This window comes from Palaemon carinicauda, chromosome 7 (assembly GCF_036898095.1).
Source record: "Palaemon carinicauda isolate YSFRI2023 chromosome 7, ASM3689809v2, whole genome shotgun sequence".
In the NCBI taxonomy this organism is placed as follows: Eukaryota; Metazoa; Arthropoda; class Malacostraca; order Decapoda; family Palaemonidae; genus Palaemon; species Palaemon carinicauda.
This window is the reverse complement of record NC_090731.1, coordinates 117,854,191-117,876,430: the sequence shown is the minus strand read 5'-3', so window position 1 is coordinate 117,876,430 and position 22,240 is coordinate 117,854,191. Positions and strand designations below refer to the sequence as shown.

At 42.4% G+C, this 22,240-nt stretch overlaps 1 protein-coding gene across 3 annotated transcripts in view; it reads right to left on the bottom strand.

The window, feature by feature from the left end:
* The window catches only part of LOC137643994 (vesicle-associated membrane protein 7-like), a 276,913-nt gene that overhangs the window by 205,639 nt on the left and 49,034 nt on the right, over nt 1-22,240 (bottom strand). Inside the window, exon 1 of one of the 3 annotated variants that reach the window (XM_068376845.1) lies at nt 16,028-16,194. The exons of the other annotated variants lie outside the window; for them this stretch is intronic. The gene's annotated coding sequence lies outside the window, so the exon portion shown is untranslated. Of the gene's footprint in view, nt 1-16,027; nt 16,195-22,240 lie in introns of those variants that run through there. 3 annotated transcript variants of the gene reach the window in all.

The window sequence follows — 22,240 nt, the reverse complement described above, 5'->3', positions numbered from 1 at the left end:
ACAGGGCTGGCGGGCAAATATATGTAAATAGCTAAGGTTTATATGGTTAGGAAAAATTCAAATTATCTCCGAATTTGTCATTTGTTCCGTAACCGAAATACAAACCACGCTATTTACATTGGGTGACTTACCCCTTAGGTAGGGTGGAAAGTCCCCAACCATACTGGCTTTGGCTTTACCCGGGGACTCAGAATCCGAGTGAGTCGCACTCGAGAAAAGGAGTCCCTGCACCTCACAAGTTCCTTGCTTCGCAAGGAACCGTGTGGCCTACATAAGCTTGTGTGTGAAGGAAGAAGTGTGACCTGTCCTAGGTAGTTGGCCTGGAGTTCCAGAAGGAACTCTGGGTTAGGACGTTCCCAATACCACCTCGTTAGGGTATGGGGGACGCGACAGTATTGACTCAATACTCGGAACACAGGGAAGCATGGTTTACCTGCAGAGGTTCGAGGTCAGCTATGCAGAGACCAGGATGCTGCTTCCCCGTAGAGGGGATGATGAAGAAAGAAATAAGGGCCAGACATACTTCTTTCGTCATGCAGACTAAAACCTGATAACAATGCCCTCAACCTTCTGCTACCTGTCCAAAAAGGAGCCTCAGGTTAGACCAGCTGTTGTGTAGCCACCACAGAGCGATAGAAAACGTATCGAAACTCCTGTGGGTCACGCCCTGCAGGAAGCGGGCTGCGAAGGTCATTAGACGCTTCCAGACTCCAGCTTGTAGCACCTGCGTCACAGAGTTGTATTACTCGAAGGCGAGGGACATTGCGATGTATCCAACATCGTGTTGTAGGGCGACGTGACGGGGGAGGGTCTGGAGACAGGTCGAGATGAATGTCCTTGAGTCTGAGCTGAAGAGGTATACTGGTGACTCTCCCCCGTGTCCTCTTTGTGCTCCCAAATCGGCTGCAACTGAGGACAAACTGCAGCTGTTCCCAAAGCTAACCTCTCGATTCCTTTACTGGCAAGCAAGAGAGGGTTTGGGACATCAGATACAGAATGGAGACTCGAAATCTTGAAGGAATTGGACCGAAGGGCCGGGACCCCAAGATTCTGAGTCTAGACAACAACTCAGGAGCGAACCTGAATGTTGCCTTCCCCTCTTCCTTAGAAAGGGCGGAGTCGTACGAGACCAAGAAGATTGCTTACACACTGGCCGCGGCCAGAGTGAGCAGGAGACCCAAGACGGAATACAATCCGAGGCCTGTCGTAAAGGGTCTTGAGAAGATCTCTTAAGGGACTAAAAAGTCCGAGCCATGCTCCAAGTTGGAGGTCTCACTTCGACTAGGGCAGGGACGATCGTAGCTTCGCATGAGCGAGGAAAGATCCAGCGGGCATGAAAAAGTTATTCCTTTAAGCCTGAAGGTCAGGGAAAGGCTGAGCGACAGGCTTCATTGCCGAGAGCGGAAAGGAGTTTCCTCCCGCCGAAAGGCAATAAGACCGTTATTGCTGGAGAAGAGGCCTCAAGGGAAGAGGTATATCTCCCACGGCACTAACCACCGAAGACTCTTCACTTCGCCTGGAAGACCCCTGCGGACGACTATCGCAGATGACGCGACCTCCGTCCCGCGACTGTAGCGGGTTGTCTCTTCTTGAGGAGGAGGCGTAGTGTCTCCAGGCATGAAGCGGAAGCGACGCCCCGGTTCGTGAAAGATGTTGCAGTGTGGTTGTTTGAGTAGACTGTGCCGTGGGAGAAGCTCTCCCGGGAGTTCCGTCAGGGGAAGCAGAGGGTCCAGAAACCGTTCTGCGCATAGTCCCAGTGGAGCTCTCCCACTGAAAGGTTGACAGACAACCTGGTCTTGTTGAGACCCATTCTCCACAGACAAAAAGGAGGGAAGACGCAGGCGTCGAAGTTGTCCCACCATCACCGGAATGCATCTTGCCAGAGTCTCGGGGTCTGAGACTGGGGGGAAGAACAGCGGAAGCTTGAGGTTCCAAGCTGTCGCAATCAGGTCCCCCAGACCAGGACTTGCTGGTTACTCAAGGCCAAAAACCCCCAGGTACACTCTCTCTACGAGGCTCTGCTCGGATAGTCGGAGAGAACATTCCTCTGCCTGGAATGAGAGAGCCAATGGTGGTATTGAGAGTATCTCAATCATCTCTGTATCTCTACTGCAAGATGTGAAGGTGTGAAAATGCGTCCCCTGCTGGTTAGGATACGCCAGCATCATGAAGTCGACGCGCACGGAGCGACTTGGCAGGAGCTGTAGGATCTGTAGAGGGGCCAGACTACGGCCCCTAAGCCTGCCTGAATGATGGAGAGGTATCCTTCAGGTCCTGACCATAGGCCTGGACCGGAACATGCCCCCCCCCCCTCTTTTTTTTTTTTTTTTTTTTTTTTTTGACGAGTCCGAGAACAGCATCAAGAATGTGGGGAAAGGACGAGAATATCCACTCCCATCAAGAGGTTCCATAGGTCAACACCCATTGCAGGTCTAACAGTTCCGCTGGTCCCATAGGGGCCAGGAAGTCCGGTTAATCGTTGCCTGAAACCACCGGAACTTGGATCGGCCCACATGGAACTTATCCTGAGGCGACCGTTCGGAACTATAGACGGGTCAATGAGGAAAGGAGAACTAGGAAACGTTCCAAGGTAGGGCTGAAAGCTCTGCTTGACTGAGAACAGGTACTGCGACTCTCCTCAGCCTTGCCACAGTCAACTGAAGGGAAGGCTTGGAGGAGGTGGCAACAGAATCTGGCATCACCAGGTGGTCACCCATCCAAGTACCGACCAGAACTGACGTTGCTTAACCTCGCTGGACGGACGAGAAGCGGGGTTTCCAACGTGGTAAGGCCGTTGACTCAATATCATGGCCAGAAACTCCAGATGTTGAGGCCGAAGAAGAGAAGGCTCCTAGCAAAATACCATGAACCCACACTCATGGTAAGCATCCGGAAGCTTGTCCCGGCGCTGAAGAAGGTCGAACCCGAGCCTACCGGAGTTGACCAGCCCTCCAAAAAGCGAAGGAGGCGGAAGTCTGCCCCTGGGCAGCCAGGAGGAAAGCAGGGAGAGTTCTCTGGGGAAAAAAACCTGCGATGCCACGGCGGGATCGCCACACTGCATCATAAGCAGGAATACCTGCAGTCTAGGCTGAATTCCACGAGCTCCCTGGAAGATGGATGGAATGGAAACTAAAAGTACCCGTCCTTCCGATCCAGGGTTTAAGGAGTCCTGTCGCCTCATTACCAGTCTGATCGATTCTGCTGTTCTACGCTGGACGAAGTTTGTTCGACAAACTTGATCAGGGCTGAGAGGTCGACTACGGAACTCTCGTCTCAGATACTTCCTTACAAGAAAGGATCGACTGAAGAAGCCGGGGGTGAAGCCGTCAATGATCCTATGGAGGACCTTCTCCTAAGGTATGGATCATTCTGCCCAAACGGGCAACTCTTGCCGACCCTATGGCATAGAGGTTCAGAGACACTGAATTCGCTGACAGAGGCGGCAGGCGCAATATCCTTGGCTGATCACAGAGATCGTGCGGGAATAGGCATCGGGAAGCTGTCATCCGGATGAGAAACCTTAAGCATCCTCCCAGCGTGAAACCTGCAAGGGGGGGGGCGGGTGCCAATCCTAGAGTTTGTGAACTCTGCCGCTCCCTTTAGAACTATGCCCCCCCCTGGGGAGCCTCCCGTGCCATCTGTTCCTGACAGGAGGAAACTGCAATTGGACACCTTGTCTCAGTTATCGTAGCCGATAACTTAGGCCGACGTGGTTGAAAGAAAAAGGCGCTGGAGCCCTGCAGAGTCTGGAAGAAAGCGCCTTGGAGGAGTGAAAACGGAAGTCGATTTCCTCCGCACAGCCGCTGTCTAAGTCTCTGTCCTTGGGCACGAATAAACTCTTCTCAAGGATGGAAGGGTGTCTGAAGGTTGTCGATATCCACAGATGAGACACCCGAAGGAAGCCCTCGGTCAGCGCGTCCAGATGGTACAACATCGAGCTTGTCCGCAAGTTAGATACTTAACGACGAAACGCCAAGGTGCCTGAGCCCGAGAGGAGGAAAGTACCCATGATCTTCCTGTAGCTTCCTTGAACCAAACCTCGGGCCGTAACCAAGGAGGAAAAGGACCTGGTAAGCCCCCAGAGGAAGGGGTAAGCAGTCACCCCTTGGCCGATGGAGAAATCTCGAACGGAAAGCCCCCCGCCAAAAATCCTTCCAGGGAATGACGGGGAAGGGCTAACCCAGGTTCTGGAAAGAGGAGTGTTGCTCAGACCTCCCTGAAGTTTCTTCCTATTCTTGCAAGTGCCATGCTCTGCGTTTACGGGTGAGGCCGTGTTCTGGAAATACGCTCCAGAAGAACTCGCCAGGCTGGCCATGCTGCGAAAACCCCAATGGGAATCGTGGTCGTAATCGCCCTGGAGCTCGCGCGATGGTAAATCAAAGATTTGCGCGTGGGCGAACGTGGAAGCGCCCATGCGCGGTCACGCAGGAACGCAAACGAAGGTGAGCGAAGGAGCGCAGAAGGAGGGCGAGCGTGGTAGGAAGGGCGAGAGCCGGTGGTCGGCGAGCGATAACCCATAGACGAGCAATGGATACTGCAAGAATTAAGCCGACGTTCGTGCGAAGAAACACTGTAGGTTCGAGAGATGGAACACCGTCGGTTCGCGCGACGGAACACCGTCGGTTCGCGCGACGGAACACCGTCGGATCGCGCGAAGGAACACCGTCGGATCGCGCGACGGAACACCGTCGGATCGCGCGACGGAACACCGTCGGATCGCGCGACGGAACACCGTCGGATCGCGCGACGGAACACCGTCCGTCCGCGCGATGGAATACCGTTGGTTCGCGCGCGGGCGAACATTGGAGAGCATGTGCGCGGACGCGCACGAGCGTAGACGTGCAGGCACATGGGCGTGCGGACGCGCAGGCAAATGATTGCGCGGGCGCGCAGGCGAGCGGTCGCGTGGGCGCGTAGGCGAGCAGTCGCGCGGGCACGCAGGCGAGCAGTCGCGCGGGCACGCAGGCGAGCAGTCGCGCGGGCGCGCAGGTGAGCAATCGCGCGGGCGCGCAGGTGAGCAATCGCGCGGGCGAGCGGTCGCGCAGGCGAGTGGGCGTGAGGGTGGGCAGGTGAATGAGCGCGAGTCCGAGGCGGCGAACGCAAGCGTTAGCGCGATGGCGAGGAAACGCGATGGCGAGGAAACGCGCTGCCGCGTGGGTGAAGAAGAACGCTGGCGATGTGGATCAACAGGCAATCAGTGGTGAGCTGGTGAGCGCTGACGCGCAGGTGGGCGATGGCGCGTCGGCAAGCGACGGCGCGTTGGCGAACGGTGGTGCGTTAACAAAACGCTAGCGAGCAGATGAAGAATCGCGCGTGTGCGTAGGCGATTGCCAACGCAAGAGAGACTAGTGATGGTTAGCGCGCATCGCGCTAACAGAAGGCGCGCAGGTGCATTAGGAAGGTGAGCGCTGAAGCCAGCTGTTAATCAGGCGATCCTAGATGGTCAGAAAACCGTTGGCGCCCATTGGTGTGTGGCAAAGAAGGGCGCGCAGGCAGATCGATGGCGATCGTTGACGCGTAGGAGATCGCTGGCGAGCAGGTGAACGTTGACGCGTCTAAGGTCGCTGGCGAGCTGATGATCGCTGACGAGCAGAAGGCAACGCGTGGAAGCCTGCGCATAGAAGAAGAGTCCTTGACCCAGACCTGAACCGAAGTTCTAGATCGCGAGGGCGAACGTGGGCGCACAGGGCGCGTAACAGGAACCAACAGGAACAGCAGGGATGATCATCATGAGAGCGCTGACGAACAGGAGAGCGCTGACGAACAGGAGAGCGCTGACGAACAGGATAGCGCTGGCGAACAGGAGAGCGATAGCGATCAGGAAGCGCTGATGAGGAGGAGAGCGCCTGTGCGCTAACACTGAGCAGGAGCAGGAGAGAACACAGCAGAAGGGCGCGCAGGGGAACCCTGACACGCAAGGGAAGAACCCCCGTGGGAGGCAACCCTTTGCCCCGAAGGGATCGTTGTCCGTCGGGAGACAGATGTCCATCGGAAGACCGTTGCCTGTCCGCCGGGAGACTGATGTCCGTTGAAAGACCGTTGTCCGTCGGGAAGACCGTTGCCCGTCGGATGACGAGATCAGACTGCTGTCCATCTGCACCAGGGCGGAAGATCAAGAAGAAGGAGTTGTAGGCTGCAAACGGACATTCAAAAAGGCGCCTCTTAGCACCCTTATAGGGAGATGAGAGGCCCTTACGACAAGGCGGACGGTGAGCCTTACGGCGAAGGAGGCCAACAGCAACAGCAGCAGAAGAAACCTCGAAGAGGAGTCTCTATGAGTGTACTCTCTCGCGAACGAAAGAGAAACACTTCGTAGAAGAGACCGGTCAGCCAGTGACCTAAAAGGAGCAATCCTCTGAAGAGGGGCTCCTGCAGTTGCCCAGCCCCTTGAGCGAAACTGCAGGTGTGACCGCTCAGCACCAAGAGCATAGTTGCACGAAAAAAAGGCAAGAGAAGAACCCCCCAAAAGGGGAAAAACTCAAGCCTGGACAGGAAAAACTTCCCTCGGAAGGAAAGTTACCCACCCAAGGAGGCAAGCCTCCTGAGAGTTCTAAAATGAACTGGAGAGCTGTCAATCGTCACGGGAGTACTTCCAGTAGAAGGAGACACGCCCCTGACGAAAATCCAAAGGGGGAGGCAGCAACAGCCGAATCCCCAGGCCTCAACAAGACAGCTCACACCGTTGCCATATTACAGAAACGAACTAGATCGGTAACTAAAAAAATAAAACAAAAATCATTAGTACACATTCATTCCCCCGGGAAGGCTCCGAAGAGGAATCCCGAGGGAAAGGAAACAAGAATTACACAACAGGCACGTGCCCTCACAACCACTTACACTCACGGAAGGAGAGCTGTAACCAAAACAGAATTATAACAATTATAATTATGAAACTATGTAATTATGTAATTTAAAAATGAATGAACACTAAAGAAAGAACGAAAACCCCGAAAGGAATCGTTCTACAAGCTGAAAAATTAACAACTACAATTAGATTCATAAACTAATTGAGACAAAACGTACGGCGTAGCAACCCCCCCACACGGAAAAGAAGCTACAAGGGCGTAGTAACACGTAGTAAAAGGGTGAACGACCTCAAGAGAGAGAGAGAGAGAAAGACCGAAGTCAAACTCGATCGCAACCCATAAAATTACGCCGTGGTTGCCTAACTGCCGAGGACTCCACGGAGATATCGTACACTACACACACAACTCTGAAAAGGAAACTTACTGATTTCTATACTCAAATATATATACAAACATGAAAACATGTTTACATATATATTGAGTAAAAGAAAAGTAAGCGATTAAGTAAAGACAAAACAAACAATGGCTGCCAAGAGAGGACCAAGACAGAGACGTCTGTCCCAGTCCGAGCCAAAAGTGAAAGTGAGCACTCACCTGTGTGTAAGGGGGGGAGGGGTAGCTAGCTACCACTCCCCTACCCCCCAGCTAACTAGCGCGGGGGTAATACACCCTCGTTAAATTCTAATAGCTCGCCATTTCAGCTGCGCTAAAAGGTAAACTCAATGTAAATAGCGTGGTTTGTATTTCGGTTACGGAACAAACTCGATTTTTAAAACATACCCGAAATTTAAAAACAAAAGTACACGCTTTCTTGATGTGCAATTAACTATTTAAAGAGTAGCAATTTTCTAGAATAAAATGATGTTTCCCAAAAAATAGTGGTTTGCTGATGAAATCGGATGCCGTATTTTTAGCAACGATTGAAATGGATGTAAACTCGTCATAATTTTTTCGTTTCGTATTTAATTGACACTAAGAAAACTAATTTTAGTTTCTTCATCTACTGTATATGTAAGTATTGTATAACACGAGAGAGAGAGAGAGAGAGAGAGAGAGAGAGAGAGAGAGAGAGAGAGAGAGAGAGAGAGAGAGAGAGAGAGAGAGAGAGAGAGAGAGAGAGAGAGAATGAATCAGCTGTTGTAATCGAATGCCATGTTTTTGTTTCGTGAGAATTTCATCGCCACGACTATAACAACAACATACTGTACTGAACTTTACAGTATTATACAGACTACTGTAATATGATTAAGTAAAATATTTGTAATAACCTATTTTATATGAAATGGGGCTATTTTTTTTGTTTAAAATTTACATTCACGTACGTAAAAACAACTCTCTCTCTCTCTCTCGTAAATTGTTTTCCTGCTTTGCTACGTATGTATGATTTTATATAGATACGGTAAATAATATTTGTAATAACATTTTCTAAAAGCTTTTACTGTAATATCATTATTTATCACTTTCATCATGCGCGTTAAATGCCTTCGTTTGTTTACTGAGCGTGGTTGTTTACTGAACGTACTTTATGACGCCATCGTTTCAGGCGGCGTCATAAAGAAAAACATTTCATTTGGAAGTCCTAAGAAAAATTAAGTAAAACATTGGTAATAACAAAATCAACATACAGTGAACCCTCACTACTTCACGGTTCGACCATCGCGGATTCACCACTTCGCGGATTTTTTTCATAACCCATATATATATACATATCGCGGATTTTCCGGAAATTTCGAAAATACCGCGATATCTGAAGACCCCAAATACGATACAGTGGAACCTCTACATCCGAACGTATCTACATCCGAATTTTCCAACATCCGAAGTAAAATTCGAGCAAATTTTTGACTCTACACCCGAATTTTATTTCGACACACGAAGTAAACATTACGCCATTGAGTGTCGAGTGCTCAGTTCTCTGTTCTTGTGTGTATCATGTGGTTGTCCTCTGTTTGGTCTGTTATTAACAGTGCTTATTTTCTTCCTTTTCTCACATTTCCTTTGTGCCTAAGAAGCTAAGTTTCAGTACAGGAAGAAGGCAATTCTTTCATTAGAATTGAAGCAAGAAATTATAGAAAAACATGAGAGCAGTGTGCATGTGAGTGATACTGTATGGCTAAACAATATGGCCGGAATAGGCCTATGATCTCGAGGATCATCAAGCTAAAGGCAGCCATTAAAGCAAATAACCATCGAAGGGGATCACCATTACTACAAGACATCGTAGCAATACCCTGGAAGAGATAGAGCTCCTTTTATTGATAGGGATAAAGGACAAAGAGATTGTTGGCAACGATCATTTGTGAGAAGGGCCAGCGTGATGAATAGAAAGAAAGAAAAAAGTGAAGCAAAGAAAACCAAGATAGCGTTAACAAGCTCTTTTAAATAAGACTTCTCTCTTTTTCTGTTTCTCTCTAAACATAGCATTAACATGTTCTTTAAATAAACTCTCTCTCTCTCTCTCTCTCTCTCTCTCTCTCTCTCTCTCTCTCTCTCTCTCTCTCTCTCGTTCTTCGCTGTTGTAGTGTTAGATACGTCTACGTCTTATTTTTTTTCCGAGAGAAGAGAGAGAGAGAGAGAGAGAGAGAGAGAGAGAGAGAGAGAGAGATTAAACAAAAATGTGTTTAGAGTACATATGATTTTTAACTGCGTCAACGAGTTGAAAAACAATTAAATGAAATTAAGAAAGTAATAACAGCTAATCTGAATTCCTTTATTAACTAAAACAAATATTGATTCAAACACACTCGTGTGCGTATGCACAAACACACACACACAGGTGCAAGAATTTTGCTACGCAGTAAGAGAGACGGTCAGGGAGGAGGTAGAGATGGTGACTGCGATAACATACCGTAACTCGTCACTGAAAGTGATGAAAATAAAAAATCAAAAGAAAAAAATTTGAAAAATATGAAATATAAAAATAAAATAAAAAAATGAATAAGCTTAGTTAGATTAAAATTTCCGTAGTGTAAGTTACGGTATGTTATCGCAGTCACCATCTCTACCTCCTCACCGATCGTGTCTCCTTGTGCGTGTGTGTGTGTGTTTGCGAATACGTACACGAGCGTGTTTGTATCAATATTTGTTTTAGTTAATAAAGGAATTCAGATTCGCTGATATTGTTTTTTTAGTTACATTTAACTGTCTTTCAACTCGTTAACGCTGGTAAAAATCATATGTACACAACACATTTTTGTTTAATCTCATTTTTGTTTAATCTCTCTCTCTCTCTCTCTCTCTCAGAAAAAAAAATTAATAGACGTCTCTTACACTAAGTGAAGAAGAACGAGAGAGAGAGAGAGAGAGAGAGAGAGAGAGAGAGAGAGAGAGAGAGAGAGAGAGAGAGAGAGAGAGAGAGAGAGAGAGTATTTATTTAAAGAACATGTTAACACCATGTCTACCTTCTCGCCGATCGTCCATCTCCTCCTGGGTAGCAAATCCTACACCTGCGTTGGCCTGTCTCTAAGGTAAAGTGGCATTAAAACACATTTTTTATTCATTATTTCTTTATATTTATCTTTTTTACATGCTTCTTTCATATTATGCAGATATGTTATTGTTATGCGTAATTATGTGTAGCCATTTATTAAGGATTTATTATGGGTTTTTAGGCTGAGGAACGAATTAAATGAATTACCATGTATTCTTATGGGAAAATTCGTTTCGACATCCGAACATTTTCTACATCCGAAGTTGGTTCTGGAACGGATTAAATTCGTATGTAGAGGTTCCACTGTATTTCGTTACCTGTAATTCTATTAATACTGTAATTAGTAATATCTGCTCTTACTGATTGTTCACTGCATTACATATGACATATAATTAAGCACAAAAAGAAATAAAACACGAAAAGAGAATGTGATCATACGATAATTTAGTACTGTATACAGTACGTAGTAAAATTAAATCGAACATGAAACGCAAATCAGTTGCATTCATACCATATTAGAATGGTGTAAGGCTGCTGATGGCTACTAGTGTACTACAAATGTAATGGATGTGCTTCTTTTCCATGAATCTTTTGTATGTATACGTACGTAGTACTGCATCCAATAATATTCTTTGTTGCAAAAAATCACATTTCGAATAAGCGTACGAGAGAGAGAGAGAGAGAGAGAGAGAGAGAGAGAGAGAGAGAGAGAGAGAGAGACACACACATCCTACAACAAAAGCGTAAAATAGCGTACGTAAAGCTGTATTATTATTATTGTTATTATTATTATTATTGTTGTTGTTGTTAATAATATTATTATTGTTATTATTATTATCATTATTACTGTAGTACATGCATTAAGTGTTCTGTACATTAAAGGGTAGTTTGTTAACAGTACTACGTACAAGGGAAGGTTTTAAAAGTCTGAATATACATGTTAAATAAATAGGTAAATATGGTGTCACTACTTCGCGGATTTTCACCTATCGCGGCCGGGTCTGGAACCTATCTACCGCGATAAACGAGGGTTCACTGTACTGTACTGAATAATCAATATAATCGATGCAAAAACTAACCTATACACAGATGTGTAAATGCGTTTGTTTTTTCATTATGATCAGAGATAAACGTAAACAAAACATTGGTTGCCATTTTTTATCGTGCTTTTTGGCATGTTTAGGAAAAGCATGATATAAAATCGCCTTTAATATTTGTGCCTGTTTTAGTTTAGGGTACTGTAGTACATGCATTAAGTGTTCTGTACATTAAAGGGTAGTTTGTTAACAGTACTACGTACAAGGGAAGGTTTTAAAAGTCTGAATATACATGCTAAATAAATACGTAAATATGGTGTCACTACTTCGCGGATTTTCACCTATCGCGGAGGGCTCACTGTACGGAAGGGGGAGGAGAGCCGTCAGCACCAACATCCTCAACTGTACCTGCAGAGGATTGCCCCGCCCCGTCGGAGGCCTCTGCCACTACGACGTCGACGATAGACAGAGGGTCTACCTCTGCTACCGCCGGCGACTGCTTAACGGCGGCCCCCAACGAGACAAGGTCAATCAAGGCGACCCTGGAGGGCAAGCCCTTAAGCCCCAGGGAAGCCCAAATCTGTAAAAGATCATCATTAGGCAACGAATTATCAATAACCTCCCCTGGAGGAGGAGGGGGAACCACCCCGCTATGGGAGGCGACGCCCTCTCCCCCCACCCAAGGTCGGGAAACAGAACTAGGGCCTGCGCTTCCACTCGGCCGACTCTCCTTAGGAGCCGGACGAGGGGGAGCTTTGGAGGAGGTTTGGGCGACGAAAGATGAGTCCCGAGAACCCTCCTCCTTCAAGGCAACCCCCGAAGGAGAACGGTCTCTCTTGGACTTCTTCTTACGCCGGCGGCCAAACCTCTCCCACTGGGAGGCAGACCACTCCTTACACTCACTACACGTTTTCCTGGTCACACCGTCGGCCACGACACTGAGGGCAAAGGGTGTAAGGATCCGTATCCAAGGCCGACATAAAGGTCCCACAAGGGCGGCCGGCAACACCAGGGAACGTACGCATAGCAAAGATAAAATAGGTAGTCAACTTCAAACACACACACAAGCTGTAGAGAAAAAGCAGAAAAAAGATTAAAGGCTGTCAACGAGGACGATGGACAGACACGTCTGTTCATCACCGAGCCAAAAGTGAAGTGAAGCAAGTCACCGGTGTGTGGGGGGGGGAGGGGTAGCAAGCTACCCTTCCCCTACCCCCCGCTAACTAGCGCGGGGGTAATTAACTCTCTTTAAAACTATTGGCTCGTCATTTCAGCTGCGCTAAAAGGTAAACCCAATGTAAATAGCGTGGTTTGTATTTCGGTTACGGAACAAATCAATGGTTCATCATTTCCGAAACGCCGAAAGTAATACCCTTATTAAATAGCGTGGTTTGCATTCTAGTTACAAATGTTTGTTAGTGCTTCACATTTCTTGCAGCAACATTACGGCCCACTAGCTTCTCAGTGTAAGTTTATTGTGGCCCATGCTCCTTGGTGGAGAGGCTGGTAGGAGCATTTGATAAGGTCTGTAGAGTCATCTCTGAAGAAAACTCTAAGTACAAAATGCCTATCTAGATGTGAATTAGAAACTAAATTGCAAGAAATCAAAGCATGTATTAACTCCAGACCTTTAACCTTTGTGGGTGAAGAACCTGACATTTCTAATCCTTTGACTTATTCACATTTTCTTATTGGTCGAACTGCTGGTTTTCAACCTGATAATATTGACAAACATTTTTCTTGTGTATCTTCTAGAGATTTATGTATGCGAGAATCCAACCGCCAAAGGCAGTTAGATACATTTTGGGAAAACTGTTGTTCAGAGTATATAAGAAATTTGCCCTGTAACATTAAAGGTCTTGGTCTAAATGTAATTTAAAAAAGGTTCTATATTGTTGGCTAGTGAGGATAATGTTCCTAGGTTGTCATGGCCACTTGGAGTTATTGTAAAGGTGTGTTCTGGTAAAGATGGTCTCATAAGAAGTATTTATGTTATAACTTCAAAGGGTGTTATCAATAGACCTATACAAACAATACACGATCTTCAGATTTCAAGTATATCTGATTATGATGTTCCTTGCAGTGACACTCATGATAATTCTATGCCTGTACCTGTTTCTGTAAATTCTAGTGAGGATGCTGATATAAGTGAATTTAGTACAGTACAACCTGTTGTTGAACCTATATTGTTATACACAAGTAAGGGTCATGCTGTAAAGGCACCAGTGAAATTACATTTGTAATACTGTACCTTATATGCCTTTAATCTTTATGTATATACAGTAGGAGTCTTCGTAAATACAACTATTAATTTTATTTTTTGAGATATTTTTCTATGATTTTCCCTTATTGCAATATTTAATTTGGTTTATGTAATTGACTTAACGAGAGAATAAAACGGAGTTGGACTAAGAGGCTCGTTTTGTTTGGATCCCTACAGTATTCTTTCCTTGTAAAGTCTTTTGTCTTTGTTCGCTCATATTGTTGCTGTCTGAGTGGAGTGAATAGTTCCAGGTCACAACCCCTAGTTGGAGGGCAAGCCCCAGGAACCCCCTTCCCGGGTCACAAACTAAAAGTAATTCACAAATAAATCCTTAAATTATGATAAAGTAAATAGCAAATAATTCCTTACTTTATGATTGACAATTACGTCTCTGTATTTTTTTTGCAATCTTTACAGAAGCGTTGTATTAGTAAAGTTTGTCCTGTGTATTTCTATAATAATAACATATCTTGAAATAGCTTGTACTTCCCTCTTGTCCTTTTGGCACTAAAGGCGTTCCTGTTTAGTCGATCCTAAAAATAGCTCCACAGCACACACAACACTTTTCTTTAAGAATTAAATAGAGCACATTCAACTACTAATTCAATACCACAAATCGAAAAATAATAATAAAATTCTCCATAACCAACATTGCACTGCACACAATCCGTAGGAATTGGGTTTTTGTCAAAATTAACACCAGAAGGGCCAGCCACTGCCTTTTCCATAGCTACAACAAAACAAAATACAGTACAGGTTTTCCTTAATTATTAAAAGTATTCAGTCAAACATGGATACCAGTGGACAATAAGGTAACTTTATTACTCCGCTGAAATCATAATAATACTTGGTTTTCGACTGAAGTCGTGCGTAATTGGTTATGAAACCATTACGTTATAATGATGTCACAGCCAACAAACTGTAATTGGAACGCTTGTGTTTGCGTAAGAAAGTGAGATAAAAGGCTCATTAGAAGTAAACACTGCCGTAGAGGAAACGTCTCTCCCGACTTAGGAAAAATTCAATGTAAAAACTTATAAACCTCGTTTAATTCCACCTCATTCAATCTCATATAAAACCTATTCTTATTATATGGCTTTTCCCATGCTCTTTCCATGTAGGTGATTATTTTTTAATAATATCAAGTGCGGCATGCTTCAGAAGTTTTACCGGGGATCCCCATATTTTGTGCAATTTTTCGTGAATTTAATATGCGTCCCAGAAAATAAGGTATAGAGAAGAAAAGGTGAGTTTTACCATTATTTATCGATTCCCCAGTAAATTTTCCCCACCCAAAACACTGGTTCCCACTGGATGTTCCCCAATACTGAAGGATTTATTAAGGTACATCTTATTAATTATTTATTTATGAGGGAATTAAAGGTCATTTCCAAAAAAAGACAGGAGTCATTCTATATATACCCGATTTTTTTATTAGTAAAGTTTACCTCGTGTATTACTATAATAATTCCGGTTAGGAATGAATTGAACTTTACTTTTCATATGCCTGACACAACCCAGGTCCACCAGTATACAAACCTTTCAGCTGTTTTTACTGGAAATTGTTAGGCTTTGAACATGGAAACCCCAAGTGTAAATAAAAATCATTAAGGGGTGAATGTACTTCGTTGGGACAGGGTAAGATAAGAGTACGGCAGTCTAAGGATACAGCTCCTAGGTTAGATTAGGTGGAGAACCTTAGGTTAGGTTAGGTAGGAAACATTCGGTTAGGTGATGTTCTTGTGTCTGTAAAATGTGGTTTTTGAGTCTGTCCCAACAAACTACAGAGGCTCCATAATTAAAAATAGATTAAAGTATATCTTCAAACTACTTTCCACATCTTTTTGCATTGTTATTTTTTTTCTGTTTTTTTTTTAAATTACCTGGAATTAGCAGATAAGCTATCCTATATGACTGTTAGTTCTTTAGCAAACTATACTGCTGTAATCAATGTATAAGCTAACTCTTCAAATAATCATCATTAAGGATATATTTACCAACCAGTCAAACTAGCTAAGAAACTGGCAAGAAACAAGATAGCTCCAAGATATGCTAAGTTAGCTATGTCTAACCTACAGCAGTATAGAGCACTGCTAGTCGAACTTTATGGTGGTTCATTATTATTATTATTATCATTATTATTATTATTATTAATTGCTAAGCTACAACCCTAGTTGGAAAAGCAGAATGCTATAAGCCCAGGGGCTCCAACAGGGAAAATAGCCCAGTGAGGAAAGGAAACAGGGGAAAAAAAATATTTTAAGAATATTAAAATAAATACCTTCTATATAAACTATAAAAACTTTAAAGCAAGAGGAAGATAAATTAGATGGAATAGTTTGCCCGAGTGTACCCTCAAATAAGAGAACTCTAACCCAAGACAGTGGAAGACTATGGTACAGAGGCTATGGCACTACCCCAGACTAGAGAAAAATGGTTTGATTTTGGGGTGACCGTTATTAACAAGTTTATTAACAATAAATAAACTTACTTCATTTATAACTAGAGGCAATCACACGGATACTTTTACGTGAATGGACAGCTTGGTCGACTAACTACAACGAAATTTGGGAACGACGAAGTGACCATCACCAAACTTGTTTAATTGTTTGATCTAGAGAAACCTGGTGGTTAAGGTCATTGAGGGGTAAGGGGTGGAGGCGGGGGGGGGGGGGGGTGTTTACAAACAGTTCCAGTTCAGTTGTTGGGCGGAGGGATTGCCTTTCTATCGGCACCTCTTTGCTTTTCTTTTTTTATTATAATTCTTTTATTTTCTTCTCTCTTTTTTTCCACATCTGATAAATATAATCTTTTCTCTATACCTTCTTTCTAAAACAGCAAGTTTCCTAATATCTTCTTTTCTTCTTCGTACGGCTGCTATAATTCTATTATTTTCCTTCTTTCGTCGCTGAAGTTTGGACAGTCAAGAACGAAATGGGCCAAGAGGTCTTCAGTAACTTCTCCACAATACATAGCTTCCATTCTACCCTTCCTCCTATTTCATGTCTTTTCCTCTCATTTAATCTTAGACAGTTGGCCCTAGCTCTATACATAATAACAGTATGTCATAGATATCTGTGGTTCCCATGTAAGAAGTGTTATTGTAATTGATTTCTACTTTATCAAATCGTTATGTTTTGATTTATATATCGTTATTTATGTCTGTTTAGAAATCTTATATTTCACAGGAAAAACTCTCCCAAATTCCTATTAGTCATAAAATTGAATGTAGATCAACTGGAAGGAGCTCGGAAGGTAAAAAAAAAAAATAAATAAATAAATAAATAAAATAAGTTTGAACATTTATGAACTCGAATTATACCATTTGCACAACACTGTAATTATGTATAATTTACTGATTCATTTCACTAGTCAAATTACTGGTGATATGCATATTAACCCGTCTCGATTAAATATTGCAGAACAAGCAAGTTACGATACATAGCTGAAATAGGCCTGTAACTTCATTAAAAATTGCCGCTGTGAAGTATTGAATATTTTGTCAAGTCAAGGATTATTACCAGAATTACATTAAAATAATTATGTATATATATATATATATATATATATATATATATATATATATATATATATATATATATATATATATATATATATATATGTGTGTGTGTGTGTGTGTGTGTGTGTGTGTGTGTGTGTGTGTGTTTATTTTAAATAGAAATTAATGAAATACAATTTCAAATTCACATTTTACCCAAATACCATAAAAGTATCTTTATAGCGTTTCAGATATTATTATTATTATTATTATTATTATTATTATTATTATTATTATTATTATTATTATTATTATTATTATTATTAGCTTAGTTACAATCCTACAGTTGGAAAAGCAGCATGCAATTAGCCAACTAAAGGTCTCCAACAGGGATTGAATAGCCCAGTAAATAAAGGAAATAAATAAACTATATGTGAGAATTATCAAATAAAAGATATGAAATAGGTATGCCATATATATATATATATATATATATATATATATATATATATATATATATATATATATATATATATATATATATATATGTGTGTGTGTGTGTGTGTGTGTGTGTGTGTGTGTGTGTGTGTGTGTGTTATTACGAATAGCGTATTACGAAAATTCTCAAGCTCCAAAACTTACCTTCTTTATAATACACAATCTGATACACAAGAGAAATACCTCCGAGCTCTGAGAATAATACACAACTCCCAGACGATAATATCTATGAACACTGAATATCTAAAGGTTTCTTTACTTTACACTCAAAACAAAACTGAGTTATTACTTTAATCTCAATAGGAACTATTCTTAAATCAACCTATTACTCTGTTTCTTAGTCAGGGGATACTTTGATAAGTACTGGTGATCGAAATAATACACACCTTAAAAAAAGAATAGTATATATATATATATATATATATATATATATATATATATATATATATATATATATATATATATATATATATATATATATATATATATATATATATATATATATATATATATATATATATATATATATATATATATACAGTATACATATAAATATATATATATATATATATATATATATATATATATATATATATATACATACATATATATAGTATATATATAAATATATATATATATATATATATATATATATATATATATATATATATATATATACAGTATATATATGCCCCCTGTGGCCGCGGGGGCATAAAAAACAATTACAATAGCGCCAACGTTATCCCTGCGTGTCGTAACAGGCGACTAAAAGGGACGGGACAAGGGGGCTGGGAACCCCCTCTCCTGTATGAAAATCCTGTGAGACATCATCAAAGAGATGGAGCTGAGGGGAGAGTGACTGCTCCCCGCACTCTAGTTTTGGGGTGCTTGAATGTGCGTGGATTTAGTACGATAGAGAGTAAAAGATGTGAGATTGGAAGTATGTTTAGAAGTAGAAGGATGGATGTATTGGCCTTGTGTGAGACAAAGATGAAAGGAAAGGGTGAAGTGATGTTTGGTGAAATGTCTGGTAGAGTGTCTGGGATTGAAAGGGGAAGAGCGAGAGAGGGTGTGGCTTTATTGCTGAATGAATGGATGGCAGGTAAAGTAGTGGAATGGAAGGAGATATCATCTAGGTTAATGTGGGTAAGGGTTAGGTTGGGTAGGGAATATTGGGCGTTTGTCAGTGCGTATGGGCCAGGTTGTGAGAAAAGTGAAGAAGAGCGGAATGAGTTCTGGAATGAATTAACTAGGTGTGTAGAAGGACTGGGTAGAAGGAATTATGTAGTTGTCATGGGTGACTTAAATGCTAGAGTGGGCGCTGGAGAGGTAGAAGGTGTCATTGGGAAGTATGGCGTACCAGGTGAAAATGAGAGTGGTGAGAGACTGGTAGATATGTGTGTTAAACAAGAGATGGTAATAAGTGCTAGCTTTTTTAAAAAGAACGATAAAAATAAGTATACATGGGTAAGAGTGGCAAATGGAAGAGCAGTAGAAAGGGCATTAATGGATTATGTGTTGATAACTAAAAGAATGTTTGGAAGATTGAAAGACGTGCACGTGTTTAGGGGTATGGCTAACGGTATGTCTGATCATTTTTTGGTGGAAGGAAAATTAGTTGTAGCAAAAGAGTGGGGGAATAGAGTAGGTGGATGTAAAAGGGAGCTAGTGAGGGTTGAAGAGCTAATAAAACCGGGGGTAAAAAGTAAATATCAGGAAAGGTTGAAAATGGCATATGACGAGGTGAGAGTAAGAGAAACTGGTAATTTAGAGGAGGAGTGGAAGTTAGCAAAAGAAATTTTGTTGGGATTGCAAGTGATGTATGTGGCAAGAAGGTTGTTGGAGGCAGTGAATGGTGGAATGAAGGAGTGAAGGTAAAAGTGGAAGAGAAAAAGAGGGCTTTTGAAGAATGGCTGCAGAGTAATAGTATAGAGAAGTATGAAAAATATAGAGAGAAAAATGTGGAAGTAAAGCGCAAGGTACGTGAGGCAAATAAGGCAGCTGACCTGAGGTGGGGTCAGGGACTGGGTCAGTCATATGAAGAGAATAAGAAGAAGTTTTGGAAAGAAGTGAAGAGAGTAAGGAAGGCTGGCGCAAGAATTGAAGAGACAGTGAAAGATGGAAATGGAAGGTTGTTAAAAGGAGAGGAGGCAAGGAAAAGGTGGGCGGAATATTTTGAAAGTTTGCTGAATGTTGTGGATAATAGGGAGGCAGATATAATTGCTGTTCCAGGTGTTGAGGTGCCAGTGATGGGAGATGAGAATGAGAGAGAGATTACAATAGAGGAAGTGAGGAGAGCACTAGATGAAACGAGAGTAGGAAAAGCATCTGGTATGGATGGTGTGAAAGCTGAGATGTTGAAGGAAGGGGGTGTGACTGTACTTGAATGGTTGGTGAGATTGTTTAATATGTGTTTTGTGTTGTCAATGGTACCAGTAGATTAGGTTTGTGCATGTATTGTACCACTATATAAGGGTAAGGGAGATGTGCATGAGTGTTGTAATTCAAGAGGTATTTGTTTGTTGAGTGTAGTTGGAAAAGTGTATGGTAGAGTAATGATTAATAGGATTAAGGACAAAACAGAGAATGCAATCTTGGAAGTACAGGGTGGTTTTAGAAGAGGTAGGGGTTGTATGAATCAGATTTTTACAGTTAGGCAGATATGTGAGAAATATTTAGCAAAAGGTAAGGAGGTGTATGTTGCGTTTATGGATCTGGAGAAAGCATATGATAGAGTTGATAGGGAAGCAATGTGGAATGTGATGAAGTTATATGGAGTTGGTGGGAGGTTGTTGCAAGCAGTGAAAAGTTTCTACAAAGGTGGTAAAGCATGTGTTAGAATAGGAAATGAAGTGAGTGATTGGTTTCCGGTGAGAGTGGGGCTGAGACAGGGATGTGTGATGTCGCCGTGGTTGTTTAACTTGTATGTTGATGGAGTGGTGAGAGAGGTGAATGCTCGAGTGCTTGGACGAGGATTAAAACTGGTAGGCGAGAATGATCATGAATGGGAGGTAAATCAGTTGTTGTTTGCGGATGATACTGTACTGGTAGCAGACACAGAAGAGAAGCTTGACCGACTAGTGACAGAATTTGGAAGGGTGTATGAGAGAAGGAAGTTGAGAGTTAATGTGGGTAAGAGTAAGGTTATGAGATGTACGAGAAGGGAAGGTGGTGCAAGGTTGAATGTCATGTTGAATGGAGAGTTGCTTGAGGAGGTGGATCAGTTTAAGTACTTGGGGTCTGTTGTTGCAGCAAATGGTGGAGTGGAAGCAGATGTACGTCAGAGAGTGAATGAAGGTTGCAAAGTGTTGGGGGCAGTTAAGGGAGTAGTAAAAAATAGAGGGTTGGGCATGAATGTAAAGAGAGTTCTATATGAGAAAGTGATTGTACCAACTGTGATGTATGGATTGGAGTTGTGGGAATGAAAGTGATGGAGAGACAGAAATCTAATGTGTTTGAGATGAAGTGTCTAAGGAGTATGGCTGGTGTATTTCGAGTAGATAGGGTTAGGAACGAAGTGGTGAGGGTGAGAACGGGTGTAAGAAATGAGTTTAGCGGCTAGAGTGGATATGAATGTGTTGAGGTGGTTTGGCCATGTTGAGAGAATGGAAAATGGCTGTCTGCTAAAGAAGGTGATGAATGCAAGAGTTGATGGGAGAAGTGCAAGAGGAAGGCCAAGGTTTGGGTGGATGGATGGAGTGAAGAAAGCTCTGGGTGATAGGAGGATAGATGTGAGAGAGGCAAGAGAGCGTGCTAGAAATAGGAATGAATGGCGAGCGATTGTGACGCAGTTCCGGTAGGCCCTGCTGCTTCCTCCGGTGCCTTAGATGACAGTGGAGGTAGCAGCAGTAGGGGATTCAGCATTATGAAGCTTCATCTGTGGTGGATAATGTGGGAGGTTGGGCTGTGGCACCCTAGCAGTACCAGCTGAACTCGGCTGAGTCCCTGGTTAGGCTGAAGGAACGTAGAGAGTAGAGGTCCCCTTTTTTGTTTTGTTTCATTGTTGATGTCGGCTACCCCCCAAAATTGGGGGAAGTGCCTTTGGTATATGTATGATGTATATATAATATATATATATATATATATATATATATATATATATATATATATATATATATATATATATATATATATATATATGTATATATGTATATATGTATATATATATATATATATATATATATATATATATATATATATATATATATATTCTATAAAAATAACAAATTCAAAAAGAATAACACCCAGAATAAATCACTCGAAATATCAAATCTGAACTAAACCTTAGACCAAGACAAAATGATACTTTATAAAAATTATATGATCACTTGTTTCACTAGAAATTAACTTATGAACAATATTAATTTTCTTTTTGACAATTAATGAATAAATTACACTGTAATGCATATAGAAAATAAATCAGAATTACACTTACATATACTTAACTGATACTCCTACGTCCTTTGGCTCACACAAGATTACCGAACCATTAAGCAAAATAAATATACTTCACTTAATAACCAAATTACACAGGGCCAGTCACAAAAAATCCATCATGCAAAATGTTCGTAGCCTACATTAACACACAAAAGTATCACCAATGTTTGAACAACACTATACACGGTATATGTTGGAAAAAAAATCACTACAGTATTCACTTTCGAGAGGAAACACTATGCACATTGGAGAGGAAAATCGATGGATGGC